A 14,967-nucleotide genomic window follows, 5' to 3' on the forward strand; every position below is an offset into this window, starting at 1 on the left:
AACTATTTAATTCACATTGGTGGAAACTTGATTGTACTGTTGCTCCAGCCAAGCACAAAATGAGAAGCAGCAAAACGAGCTGAACGTCGACGTCGGCGTCGATGCCTGCCTTGACGTCGCTGCTGTACCAAGATTTTTCACATTTCTAATGCGCTACTTGATTAATATATAGGCTATAGAAGACAGCGAATACAATTTGTTATACAGAAATACCAGAGTATATTACTAATAAACTATTATTTTTTATCGATCTTAACGATTAACGATAATTACAGCACTTCAGTATTTTGATTAATTCATTTTAGGTTAAATTAATTATGAGAATTCAGCATTTAAATATTGATTTTATTATTATTTATTTTCCATTTAAATAACAACAAAAATCTTAAATTGTATATAGCTTACTTTGAATATTTGTTTCATTTATTATTAATAGTTTTTTAAACTTTTTTTTAAACACCATTCAGTCCAAATTGTAAAGTTTACTTTGAGTACGCACGTATCACGTAATACTTTCCCACGTTCATTTTCAGTCGAGAGTCTTGAGCTGTGGGTGCCAAACTGGCGTGACTTTCTTTTGCCATTACTGATTGATCTGTGGCCAAAAGCACTTAGTCCATTTGTTATCAGTCGATTTGGGAGTCAAACTGTGGCTTTCTATTCATTAGTAGATCGCAGTGTAACGCCGCAGTCCATCTCGTAGCGTATAGCGCGATGCAGACAACTGGGCCATAAATTTTTTTGCACACTGCTCACATTTGAAGATTGTGAGTAAGTGAGTTGTGGATGCAATGCGGATCGCCGCTGCTGCTGCTGCCGCTGCTCTGATGGCGTCGGCTGATTTTCAGTTGAAATGTGTGTTGATCAATGCTGATCGAGTTAGTTTTGTCAAGATCTCGTCTAGGCCAAGTGCGACCGGCCAGTGGCAGATCTGAGAACAACAATTGAACAGCAGAACATCGCACGAGCATCCAAAAGGATCCAGCAGGATTCTGTGAGCCCCCCATCCTAGTGCTATACCAATATAGAATAGAGTGTAGAGTGTAAAGTGTAACGGTAACGGTTACGGTAACGGAAGTGTGTGCTCCTCGTAATGTGATTAACTAACAAACTGACTGCATTACCACTCGGCACCTGCACCGATTGCAGCACTGAGTCGCCGCTCCACGTTCACGAACATCATCAGCTTGTGGTATGTACACAAAGCGCTGATCGGGATTCAAGTTTCGGGATTCGGGACTCGGGACTCGATCTGTCTGTTGTATTTGCCTTGTTGCTATTTGGTGTTTTTCTTCTGTGTGTTATGTGTTGCCCCATTCGCTGGTACGCATATTTAAAGTTTGATATCAATCTTTCGCCGGAATGAGCAATGACACTTAATGGCATTTTAGCTGCAAGTCTCCAGCTCAGTTCCCAGTTCCCAGTTGCCAGTTCCCAGTTTATGGCCATCTCGACAGCGTCGCCTTGTTAAGTGTAAACGTTAAGTGCCTTGTTATTTAATTCTCTGCTTTTATCTTTTTCGTACATTTTCCCGCTCTAATTCGACTTGCTGTTCAAGGAAAAAATAAGATGCTTTTACCCCAGTGCTGATCTTGTCGTGTTCGTCTCCAACCAACTTCGACTTCGACTTCGACTTCGTCTGCCTTAGCAGTCTCTGGTTGACTGCCTCTGCCTGAGCGCCGCGGTCTCAGTCTGTCTCAGTTGTGTAGCTCTGTGGGCTCGGTCCATTATCACACGCGACATTAAGTGCAGCCATAATGTAATCGAGCATTTTCTTTAATTTACAGTTAATTGAGTCTTATAGGGTAATTATGCAGTAGTCGGGAATCGTCACCGGATCGCTGTCCCGTGTCTGCTCCTCAACTTTGGCATGCACCTCTTAATTGCAGAATGCACATAAAACCTGAGGCGAATGCATCATGTGGCGTGTATGTAAATCAATCAAAGTGCTTTACTTTAAGGCTTAATTAAGGCACGCGGGATGTTAAATTGCCGGTCCAAGCCAGACCGGAAAAACTGCATAGGCTATAAGCATGGACATTATAAGTACACAAGTTAGCCGGCGCGTATGCGCCCCGAAGCATGTGGCTAACAAATTGCAATTGATGTGATAAGCCAGCCACTGACAATAAACGAAATGCACAATCAATCAGAAGACAACCATCGTACGAGAGCCACACACAAAAACGTGCGCCAAATCGTTGCCCAGATAAACCAACCCAACCAACCACATGAATCCAACCGGTCAACCCATCCACTAGCCACTCGCCAATAACCACCAGCCGGCCAGCTAGCCAGTCAGCCACTCACCCATTCAGGCAGTCGGCAAGCTCAGCTCGGTGCGTCTACTAAATAGAGTTGGTCGAGGTATGACAGAGCTCGCAATTTCTGTGGTGCTGCAGCTGTGGCAGTTTGAGAATCGGGCGTTGCCTGGTAACCACTGATTTCCGTAGCTGATGCTGCAAGTGTCTGAGAAACCGTTAACAATCATTAGCAATGAAATCAATTGGCCCATATCGAAATAGGTGTAGATGAGTATTGTTTGTGTGAGTGTGTGTGTGTGTGTGTGTGTGTGTGTGGGGCTATTCGCAGTAACCACACACTTAACAGGAAGTTCAACAAGTTAAGATCTCTGTGTTTTTCCAACTAATCAGCTTGACTTCAATACGTATATTTATATTGCCAACAAGATGACTTGATGCAGCATTAGTTCTTCTTCGGTATTAAGTGATAAGAGTTAATCTGTCAGAGGGAGTCGGGGGTTTTCAATGCACTTGAGTTGAATAACTTCATCATATATTTTAATTAAGTAACATTCTCTGAGCACTTTGCATTTGTTAGAAAGTGAAATGCCCAAGTCAGCCCAAGCAAGCTAAGGCTTCGCTCGTTACTCAAAACTATTTGGAAATATACATAATTGACGAAGATTTAAGGAAATGCGATTCACTTAATCATGGTTCATATAGTTTTTGTAAGGCTGAGGGCAATCAATCAGCTGTTTAGCAATTGATTGGAATATAACTGCCTTGTTGATGTCGGAGATGGACAGTCGGCTAAAGCTGCGTCTGATTTTGATGCCAGGCAATGCCAGCTTCGATCACAATAATTAGATGCAATTTACAAACTCTGATTACTTATGCTAATGCCGGCAGAGATAGAGGTGGACGCAGTGCTTTGCCAAGTGGCGCGTTTAAATTTTGCAATTGTGGTAGCTACGGCTGTTGGTGCTACTGTTGTTGCTACTGGTGCAGCCATTGCAGCTGCTGGCCAACTGACTACCCACTGATTATCTTCAAGAGCGTGGCGACTGCGCCGCCAGCATCCACTAAAAATGTTTGTCTATGCGCAATGCGAAATGATTTGCAGAACGAATTGCGCTGGAAGGAAATTGCGTGCAATAAAAGATAGATATGTTTGCGAGTAGCTATCAACGGTTGATCATTAGAGAAATATTCGACAGGCGGCAGACAACGGTCGATGCGAGCACGAAGTGGTATAAATATTGGCATACGTTCGCTTATCTTGGCCAATTTATTGCCGCTTTTCCCCAAATGACTCAATACCCATACGATGACTGTGCTGTGCTGTGCTGTGTTGTGCTCTGCCTGGCGTCGAACTAGTTCTGCACGCACGCACGCACTTGCCACGAAAATTAATGTAATTCTCAATTACCAAACAAGTTATGCCACAAATTAAAATTATGCAAAGATCTGCAGAAACTGGCTGCCACAGAGAGTAAAACGAGTGAGCTCTTCTCCATATATATTCTTCGCTGTGCCTCTAACTGCACTTTGAGCTCTCGTCTGGACAGGTGCAATGCGAAGGATTCGTTTACAGCTGCGAAAAAGGGCGTGTACGTGGGGCGCCACCCAAATTAGGCGCACCTGTTGCATGCCCGAGACGAGACAGAGTTGTTTTCAATGTTATTAATTAACTGCGATTCGATTTGTGGCCACACTTGGGGGCTGGTTATGGCACTCGATTGTTGGCTCTGGGCCAACGTGCCGGCCCGTATCTGTGTCTCCGGTAATCATATTCGCCAACGTTTGCCAAGTACATGGAGAACCGCTGCCGCTTCTGTCAGGTCGCCTGTTCACCTGGTCGCAACCAGTCGCAAGGCATGGCAAAAATTGTTGTTCGCGTTTGTTTTTGTTATTTTTGCTTCTTCTGTATTTTCGGAGGCAAATACCAAACACGTTTCGTGGAACAAGTTCAGGTGCTGGACTCCAGCTCTAACTCCAACTCCAGCTCAAGCTCGGACTTGGACATAGCACATTTTGCCTCACTTCATTGCTGACTGCCTGGCATAGCATGGAGTATGGAGTAACATGTCTCAAGACTTGTTCCACCCTTTTTTTTCTAGCGCAGCAAAGACGACAACGCGACAGCAACAGCAACAGCAACAACAACAACAACAGCAACAGCACGTGAGCGTGGACCATACGTCCGTTAAACTGCTTTGGGCCATTGTCCAACTTATAGCTGCTTAGCATTGGGTCAACCGAAGTTGTTAGATTTGGAGCGCGCGAAATGGGACCACGCACCAGACAGATCCTAAAGCCGCGGCTTTTTTAAATAAAGGTGTTCGCTGACGGTCGTTGCCAGGCGGCTGCCAAGACAGGTGCTTGTTAAGATTGTTACCAAGCAAATAGCAGATAGACAGATATGAAATACCTGCTCTTCATACCACATCGTACATGAGCCACGGTGTTTGTTCTATTATGTGATTTTGTTGCTGGCAATTTTTGTTGGTTTTACTTTGCTTTGCATTGCCCTTGGGCAAACGGCTCTTTTAATAAATAGATGAGGCTGCAAGTGAAAAGCTCTTAACTTTAATTGCGAGACTAAGCATTTAAGCTGATTCTGCTGCTGCTTTGGCTTCTGCTCTGCGAACGTGTTGAGCAAATTATATTTAATATTATTCGTTTGTTTGCTCTCTACGCATTTCTCGAAACAATAAAGAAAATAATTTCTTTTGCACATTTTGATGAGATTCCGAAAATTGTTTTTCTTTCGTTATACGTGATCATAAAGTTGGCAGAAAAGTTAGGTAATACTATTCGACTAAATGCTACCCTGTCCCTAGCTCGTGAAAGTGTATGTACGGGTCGATCTCAGAAGATATGCAAGCTCTAAGTATTTCTTCTAAGTATTCCCTCTATTTCTTCTGTTTCCTCTAAAAATTTCTTCTAAATATTTCTTCTATGTTTTTATATCCTCGTCTAGTATTTCTTCCAACCAATTTTTCCATTTCCTCTAAGTTTTTCGTTTAAGTATTTCGTCCGTTGTTCCTTTAAAATATTCCTTTAAGCATTTCCTCTAAGTCTCTAATGCTTCGCTGCCTGATCACACACTTCAATTCACTCTACTGCACTGCACGACTGACCCCTACCGGGCCTAGGCGACTGAAGAAATGCTGTAGCTGCTGCCCTATATATAGGGCGGCTATCACTCATACTTGGTCGCACTCAAATGTTGAGCCCGACGCCAGGTAGGGTTCGTTGCCGTCGAGCTTTAAGTGACCAATGGGAACACCCTCTGCTGCGTCAAGCATTCTAAGTTCGTTATCTTCGTAGAGGTCGTTGTAGTTGATCTTTAATGGACCAATGGGAGGACTCTCTGCAGCAGCAAGTATTCTAGCCTCGTAGGGATCTTTGCAGTCGAGCTTTAAGGGGCCAATGGGAACACTCTCTGCGGCTGCAATTCTATAATTCGTAATAAAATGAACAGCCACAGCGCCAAAGGTCTTTAGTACTGGGAGAATTCTTCCTCTTCCGATTGTAGCTTTAGAAAAAAATATAAATGCAATTGCGCCCATGATCGATTTATGTACATTATATGATAGATTTATACAAATTTATATTGGAAAGCTGCCGAGATAGATGAGTTGTTGAATGTGAAACTTTTTTCTCTTTCTTTGATTTGCACAACTAAATTGGTATGCAATTAACAGACGATCTTTAATAATGATCTAGAGATACTCCTTGGAGAGCGTACAGAAGTGGATATAAACTTTTTCTATAGATATTCAGCAATTGACCGTTTGGACATTTACGATGCCGCCGTCGAGTGCTCCATTTGGACAATGGACTCACGAGCTAGTGTTGAATTTCACTCGGCTAATTGCTGCCGATGAGACTAACATGGTTATATATTTTATATAGATGTTCATGTTGGCGGCGCCACATAAAACGCGTACACACTCACACACACACGCACAGATTTCAGCTGTCTCGCTCTGGGGGGATTTGAAGGCCTGGGAGTTGGTAGCTAATGGCAGACGAAGCTGTAAACTTGCATACAGCCGGCCACGTAATTTGGAGTAATGGACTTGAAGGAGCTCAGTCAATGTGCTGGCGGATGTGCATCAAGCGACGCTCGCTTGCCTAGAATTGGGTGAGCCATGGCTCGTATGGAGTGTGGGGCAGGGTGTACACTCAGTGGAGTGCCTTTGACCATAAATTCTGTAAATTCAAAGCGCGAAGGAATGTCACTTGCCAATTATTAGAGAATGTCAGCTTGTCGCTGATATCTTTGCCATGTTTGTATTGACGATCTCAGCTGCTGTAGCTGAAAGCTGGAAGCCGTTGCTGTTGCTGCTGTTGATGCTGCTGATGCTGCTGGTAGTGATGCCGCTGCAAATCTTCGCACAGCTCTCTAAAGGCATCAGAGCGCTCCACTTATCGTTGCTTCATATCTAATATAGACAACTAAACAGGTTCCACGCACTGCGGTCGGTCGCTTGGCCACTCGGCTCTCGGTTGGTTGACTAGTCGCAAAGTGCAGTTCAATCACAGCATCAATCCCAGTCCCCCAAGCTGTATTCCCAGTTCAAGTCCGGTGCGTGGCCCTGGACACGAGACTCTCTTTTTAATTGCTGCACTGCGTCAGCTATTCAGCTATTCAGGACGGAAAGAAGCGTTTGACAAATGCAATGCCGACAATTACATGCGTTGCGATATTTGCCGACTTTGGCTAGAACTAGAACTCATTATTGTGTCATCATTATCATCATCATTATCATTATTATTATCGTCTACCTTGAGTTTCGCATTAGTGAATTATTTACAAATATTTTGATATGCCGCATTTTTCTCTGCAGAATATTGCGTCTTCTCTGAAAACTGGTTGGCAGCGCTTTTCCTGCTGCCAATAAGCAAAACCGTTCAAAGCAGCGAAATGAGGAAATCTTAACTCAATATACGATTACGTCTACTTATGAATACCTGGTTTCGAATTACAACCGTTTAAACAGTATACTTGTTAGATTTTATTGCATAACTCGCTTTCAGAGGCCCAGTGCACAGCTGGACACGGCACAGCTTAATCAGTGGCCCAGTCCGTGACACCACTGACCTTGTGCCACTTGAAGGCGACCCAGACAGAAGTGAAAACAAAATCCCTATTCAAATTTGTAAGCTGAACTGGCAGTGGCTCTACCACTGGCACAGGCACTGCAACTGGGTCTGGTGCCATTCCTTGCCCGGGCAAGCCACATGTCTGACTTGAACTTGAAGTGCGGAACCAGATGTAAGTAAGTAACGGTCCTGCGGCTGCTGCGACTGCGGCTGCCTCGTGAGAAATCAAACTGTAAAGTGTGGCTGGAGCTGAAGCTAGAGCTGCGGCTGGAGTCGGGGTCGGAGTTGGGGCTGGGGCTGGGCAACGTTGTTGCCTTGGCTTAAACAGGTTGCAGTGGTCGTATACCATTTTAGTTTGTTGTGCTTCCTCTTCGGCACATCTGCGATGCCGGTGGCGGCTTGATGAGCACACAAATACACGAATACACACACAAATACACAAGCACAGTTTCATACTGTTAGAAGTATGGTAGAAACTCAAATAGAAAGAAAGAAAGAGAAAGAAAAGTGCTGTGCTGTATTAGTATTAGCCCAAACCAATTGCACAATTTGTAACAGCTTTTGACGTTCCTGTGGTTCACTGGAGTGCGGCCCGTGGCCAAAGTTGCCACAGTCAGTGGCACTTGCAATTGGGCAACGCCTTTTCATAGCTTGACTCAAAGGGACTTGCTGCTGGTATGTGGCTCCGTTTTGATGTGTCACCCCTGGGCATGTGGGTGTATGCTCTTCAAACTGTGGCCGAAGCAACGGAGCAAGTCGTAGCAGAGGTTAACTATATCTTGATTGGGCCTAAAAGCCATTACAAAACTTTGCAAATTGGAGGCTAGAAATTTCTGCTGACGAATTCTGGTGCCAGATTTGTTGTTCAATTAGTTAGTATGGCTTTTATCTTGGAGAAATTTTTGTGTAAATATGTTTTTAATTTGGGGTCAAGGTTTGTTTAACAAGCCGTATATCTGTTAAATTTGTTATTTTTGCTGTGGCGCTAATGAGTGCTAAGTGGAGTTTTAGCTGGATAACATAATGAAATTGGTATTGCTTAAATATGATTACCAAGTAATGCTAAATTATTGCCCAATTATACAATTTTATTAATATTGTAGAACTTTTTGCTTCATAGATTTCTTTCTTTCTTTTTATATATGCATAGATTAATAATAGTATTATATAATTTAATATATTAGTTAACATTTAATTGCCATTTTCATTTAAAAAAATAAGTAAATCGCTTTAAGTAATTCCAAGTGTCGCTCTGAGCCAACCTTTAGATTTTGTCACGCGTAGCAAGCATTATTCTTAGCTTCTCTTCCATAGAAACGTGCAACTTTCTCATGAAAATATATTAATTAATGACTCACTCACACACGGAAACTCTCATACGAAAAAGTGTGGAACTCTAGCAGCCTATCTGAGCGCTTGATTGTGTGTGGTGGGGTAAGTGCACTTTAGCAAATCAACAGCCTTCAGCAATTTATGTGCTATGGCAATGGTATCACACCTATGCATCTTTTTGCTGCCTTCAGTCACATACACCTGTAATTTTCGCTGGCAACAAAACGAGCATTAGCTGCCAAAACAGCCCAGCACAATTTGTTGGAACCTTCAAGTTTAGACAACGACAGCTCAGATCCAGGAAGGAACTGTTGAGGTTGCGTTTTGCGGCAGCGGCTGATGCAACTGATTGCAGTTTCTAACTGCAACGCTGCAATAATTTTGTAATTTCTCACTCACTTAATTTAGCACAATTAATCTCAATTTTAGCTGTCAACTGCACCACACCGATGGAGGAGAGCTTTGGCTAAGACAACGGCCTCGTGCGAAGAGCCAGTCCTAAACTGATCGCCACGCATGTGTCTGATGGTGCGGCGGTTGCGTCTGTGGCTCAGCTAGTGGGAATCTTCACATAAATATTGGACTGCCGTTATGTTCCATGTATAATTTGTCACTCGAAATTAATCTACGAACGACTTGACGCTAGTGTTGGGCGATTTTTTAAAGATCATCGCTCGCCATTTCGTAACACGCATGCCAGGCCAAGGCTTCTGACCGCATTTGATCTTCTGCCCGGCTGGCTGGTAGTCTGGTCTGCTCTGTGGTGCCCTGGCTCAGTTCTACTGTGACTTTTCGGCAGCATTGTTTATTATATCATAATGCCAGCTGCTAAGTGACTGTGACGGTCTTGCGGCCAGACAATAGCAATTGGGCCGGGTGTCGATGCCCCTCTCATTGTGTTGGCTCATTTTCGGAACTCGAACTCAACCCGAAACTCGGACTGGGGCTCGCCCATTAAGAGATGTTAGGAGGCTATTTAGTTATTTAAGTGTTGTTTTAATTTACATTCTGGACTGCGTTCCAGTGCGCGCTCATTTTTCGCCACATTTTGCGGTTTGGGCTTCGTGTTTTCAACATTTTCTTTTGCGGTTTAACAAATTTTCTAGTGATCTGTGCAAAGTCTTGTCTTTCATACAGGTTCTTTCGTCTTGTTGATGTTGACGTCGACTCATACACATGCTTAGATATAGATATGGACTTGGAACGTTAGGAAACACAGGGGGGTCGGCTGGTTGGTCGATGGTCGACGGTTGGTTGGTCGCCTGGTCGCTTGGTCGCTTGGTCGTTCGGTCGGGTTAGTTTCTGGCTTGGCATGGCTCATCGTTTGCTCCATTCCGTCCGCATTTATGGCAGTTGGCAGCGGCAAGGTGTTATTTTCATTTCTAGGTTACTGACCCATGTCATATGTGTGTGGAAAATTCAATATTGCTGTGAAAAATACTTACACAACTATTAAATAAAGACATGGCAATGCCTTGGCCCAACGCAGGCTGTGGCCTGTGGCCCAGCTTAGTATCTTCGCTTGGTACTTAATAATTACGCTCATTTCATGCATGCAATGTTTGGATTCCAGAGAATCTCGCCATCGCCCTGGCCACTGCTTACCACCGCACCCGTTCCCGCCTCCGCCTCCGCCTCCGCCATAAACTGGCAGCTGGAACTACATACATATTGCTATGGCTTTTCCAGCTTCGGCTGCTACTGTGTGCGGTAACCTTCAAGTTAACATGGAACAAATGAAAAAATTCTTCGACAGCTGCTGTTGACTGTTGCAGCCACTTTTCTGCGCTTTTCCCTGGCTTAATTAATTACCACATTCCAAAGGTTTTAGCTATTTTTCTGCTAACTTGTGTGTCCGTATATGTATCTGGATGTGCATGTGTGTCTGTGTGCGATGGTCTATACATGATTATAGCTGTCTGCGTGTGCTGGCTGTCAGATTTCCGCTTGTGTGCGCCAAGTGCGGAACCAAATACGAACGACTTAAGACACAAACTCGATTTTCACCCATCACAAGTTCGCACACTTCCTACTCAAATGGTAATCGATTGAGTTCGCACATGTCATTTGACGCGCTTTTGTGGCACTGCTGACAGCATACGATTACAATGAATGAAAATGACATGATGTGCACGCCAAGTGAGCAGACCAGGCCAAGAAGACATCTCTGTAGAGCCGCATGACAAATTGCGACCTATTAATCTCGCATGGACTTTCACTTTGGCCAGGCCCGCACATCTTCTAAGCCCTGACGCGGCCCCTCCACTATATTATGTAAATGTCAATCAGCTGCGTACAGTTGACATTGACAGCAGGATCGGGCCCAGTTAATGCCATGGGCCATGCCTAATCAGCCGCCGCATAATTGCCAATATATATTGGCATCAGCAGCAACGCGAGCAGCAGCAGCATCTGCAACAGCGACTTAGACTTTTTCCAATGTATGCTGGCCATTTGAATAAACGATTTTTTCTTCGATTTCATTCACGTGTAAACGATTAATCAAGTCGCTAGCAACGATTGCCACTCAGACTGGGGCTGGTCCGACTCAGCTGGCCCCTGGCTCTGGGGCCGGGCGCGCTGCGTTTGTCTCAGCCCGGAGCTTTGTGGCGAGGCTATATGGGTCAGTAAGGTGGTATTTTTCGGGTATAAGACAGCCGCTTAATTTCTGTTTTGGAGTTTATGCCAAATTGATTGGTGCGAATATAAAGACAAATCTCATGCAGAGCGTTAAATAAATATATTTAAGGGGTTTTAAAAAATCTTAATAGCTTAATATTGTATTAATAAAGTTTATAACAACGTGTACTCAAGGCTTGTTGTTTGGCTTAGTCAATTGATGCATAGAAACGAAAATCTCGATGATTTATTGTATTGAAATATTTGTTCGGCTCAAAGCCAAATAATTAATAATGTTTCTCTATTCAGCTCGTAAACAAATGCCAAACTACTGTTATAATTGGGAATAAATGAAAAGATAAAGTACTTGACGATAAGCAAAAAAGACACAAAATCAACGTTTGCCTAAAGTCTTGCACTCACTTTCATTTTCTTTTCATTGGCGATAGTTTGCTAACAGCTTCAAACACTTGACAAGCTAAACACCTCTCGAAATAATATGGACAGTTGAAATGCAAAATTCGTGCACGTGCCCTCCAGTCAATAAGTGAACGTTGGTGCTTTCAGCTTTGCACACTTATTTTGGTCATTTTTGTTTTTACATCGTCAATGAATATGATTCTTATAGATTTCACATTGGGAATCTGTATATTTGATATGTTATACATGCCAAAACAGATATTCATCTATTTATATGAAAATTTGATTTAATCTAACTTTCAATACGGTACACATATATCATTCTGTATATGACTATCATCAAGCTGTATATATTTTGTATTTCTCTACTGTGAATTCATTCCGTTTTGCTTATTGACATTCCACTTAATTAAAATTGAATTCAGTCTGATTGATGATTGGTTCGCACAGAGTGGCACAGCAGTTATCAGCAATCGGTGTTAAGTATTCTGTCACTAAATTGCTCAGCCAGATCTGATCTGGAATCCCATCTTTAGCCGGAGCAGTCAGCCATGAATTAATATCTTACCTTACCAGTCTCACATTCATTGTCACCAGCTGTGCTTGTGTTAGTGTCGAAGCGCAGCTCTCCAGTTCAGTTCATTGAACTGCAACTATCGTGGAATGACGAACACTTGTCTATTCATTTTATAAAAGTTAGAATGCCTAACATGAGACTCTCCATATTGACAAATCGATTTGGCGATTGAGATCGTCATTTGATCGTAGCGGCTAACTTTACTCATGTCACATTAACTGTTCGAACTATCAATTGTCAGAGATCAGTGATCGTTTATCAAAAGAGTTGAGAGCTGTAGGAGGTGCGATCACTTTCGTATTATTTAGAACGCTAAGCTTATTATACACTGGGAGAAATGCGACTCTATCACATAATATTTCCCCATATTACAATGCACATTGTGCCCTCATAATCCGTGGGTGTCAATCACCAATTTGTGATTCATTGAAGCACAATAGCCTGCACTCAGCACAAACCAATATTATATAACCGTTACACTGATAGCTCATAAGAAAGCCCCGAAAAAAATCACATAAAAAAAATCTTTAACACTGACCCACTTTCAAAATATAGTGAGTCAATAAAGAAACCGCACACAGACCAAATACGGCTTGCGTTAATATGGAGATTAAATAATCGTACGACTCAGGCTTCAATTTATGTATCAGTCTTTAGACGCAGACGTAGACAGAGTCTCAGCATCAGCATCAGGCTCGGACTCAGCCTCTGAATCATGAATCACCCACACGGGCGGGCGGGCTTGCAAAATAGCTGGCAAGTGACCAACAGTGACAACAGCTCTGGGATTGCGGCCAAACCAAAAGAAAAGTTGTTAAAATTTATATACATAGATATCACACGCCTGGGGGGTCGAGGTCGCCAAACCGTAAACATTTATATACACTCATACACTGGTACTCTCGCACCACTCGTCGTTCACTTATCAATATGCAAGTTAAGAGTTTCGATGTTGTTGTTTCCACTGCTGCTGGCTTGGGGGCTTCCAATCAGCTGTTCGACAAAAGACTTAAGGCACAAACTTGTCCGTCATAAATCTCTCTTTGGCCAATCGCGCTCGCACGCTCGCGCTCGTCTCTCGCTCTCGCTCTCGGTCTCTCTTTCTTTCTCATTCGCCTCTCTCTGGCGAGCCGCGCTGTGACTCCAACTCTCTTTGGGCATCTGGCAAGACGGTTAGCGGCGCAAGTGGCGCAGTTTTATGCGCTGGCTGCTGCTTTGCCGGCCGCAGTTTGGTTTACACAGCGCACGAGTGCGGATCGGGTTCGGATACGGTTACGGACTTGATTTTGATTACCGTTGCGTTTGCGAGCCTGCAAATTTTGAACTGTCGACGCGTTGCCAATTCTACCGAAGTCGCAGCAGCCGCAGCTGTTCAGTGTCGCATTGGAACGCAATTTGATTGCCACCGGCTTTCTGGTTATTGATTTCTAAAAGGTGCCTCAACTTTATAACACTTACCAAAACTTGCCTGCGGCTACAGACCTAGCCAAAATCACAAGACGCAATCAATCAAATAGACGCATAAATTTCTGAAAAATTTCTGAAATGAAATCGATCGACAAAAGCTAATGCCATTCGCGATCATCGATTGAACATAACCAAAATTAGTGTACAGCAAAAAATAGAGAGAAAAAAAAAAACAACACACTCGTCGAAATCAGTCAGTTAAAAGTGAGAGTTTTCCACGCTTTTTAGGTAATTTTGCTGTTATCTGTTGCCTTCTTTTTTTTTTTTTTGTATTTTACCTTTTGCTTTTCGTCGGTTAAATAAACTTGCGACTCAATCACGACTAATTGCGCATGCGCGGCCGCTTTATGCGTATTTAAAGTGCCGCCTATATTACAAAACCGGAGCCCAGCTCTGGTATCTGGCCCCGTCTGCCTCTTTGGCTGCTTAATATGCGTGTCACGTTGCCGGCCATCAAGTTCAAATTGCATTCGCTGTCAACGCATTGCAACATGGTACGTTGTAGCTGCAGCAGCCACAGCAGGCACTGCAGCCCCAACAGCGGCACGCGTTGAAATTTTGAAATTAACACTCAATGCCCCGATGCTGTATTGGCCTGGCAACTGGCGCAACTGGAGCAACTGCTAATTAAGAAATAAAATTTATCAGTCGACGCGTTGTGCGTGAAAGCTGACAAAAAGGATAACAGCAAGGCAAGTGCCCGTCTGGCTGACTGGCTGACTGGCTGGCTGGCCAGGCGAATGACCTGTGCACAGGTTTTGTTGCATTTTGCATGCCGATAACTCTGTCAGCGACATGCACACTAATTAGTTCACATTTGTGGCATACAGCTGCACATACAGCACTCGACTTGGCACTTGTTAACATTGGGCGACGTCGTCTGCAGCAGTTGCTGTCGCCTTTGCTAGTGTAATAAATAGAAGAAAAATAAATAAGTAAAATAACAAAAACGCAGGCAAAAGTGAGTTAATACTCGTATTGTGGTGCCCGCTGCAGCCAGCCATCCAGCTAGCTGGCCAGTCAGCCAGTCAGCCAGTTTTTCAGCTGTGCTGCAAGTTGTGCTGGCCAGTGGGCCTGCTCCTGACTGTCAAATGAAAACGCTGGCTTGCACTGGGCATTGGTGTTGGTGTTGCTGCTGTTGTTGTTGCTGTTGCTGTTGCGGTCAGATGCTGGCGAGTTACTCGTAAAGCATTT

At 43.6% G+C, this 14,967-nt stretch overlaps 1 protein-coding gene across 4 annotated transcripts in view; it reads left to right on the top strand.

Annotated features, from left to right (window-relative positions):
* Window positions 1–866: 866 nt before the first annotated feature.
* The window catches only part of Sb (serine proteinase stubble), a 28,166-nt gene continuing 14,065 nt past the window's right edge, over window positions 867–14,967 (top strand). For 2 of the 4 annotated variants that reach the window (XM_089265272.1, XM_089265279.1), the window contains exon 1: window positions 13,508–13,740. The gene's annotated coding sequence lies outside the window, so the exon portion shown is untranslated. Of the gene's footprint in view, window positions 1,193–13,507; window positions 14,002–14,967 lie in introns of those variants that run through there. The other 2 variants (XM_018113537.3, XM_089265276.1) reach the window with 2 other exon arrangements.

Source organism: Drosophila navojoa, chromosome 2 (assembly GCF_054131105.1).
Source record: "Drosophila navojoa isolate 15081-1374.11 chromosome 2, UAZ_NAV_1.0, whole genome shotgun sequence".
Lineage (NCBI taxonomy): Eukaryota > Metazoa > Arthropoda > Insecta > Diptera > Drosophilidae > Drosophila > Drosophila navojoa.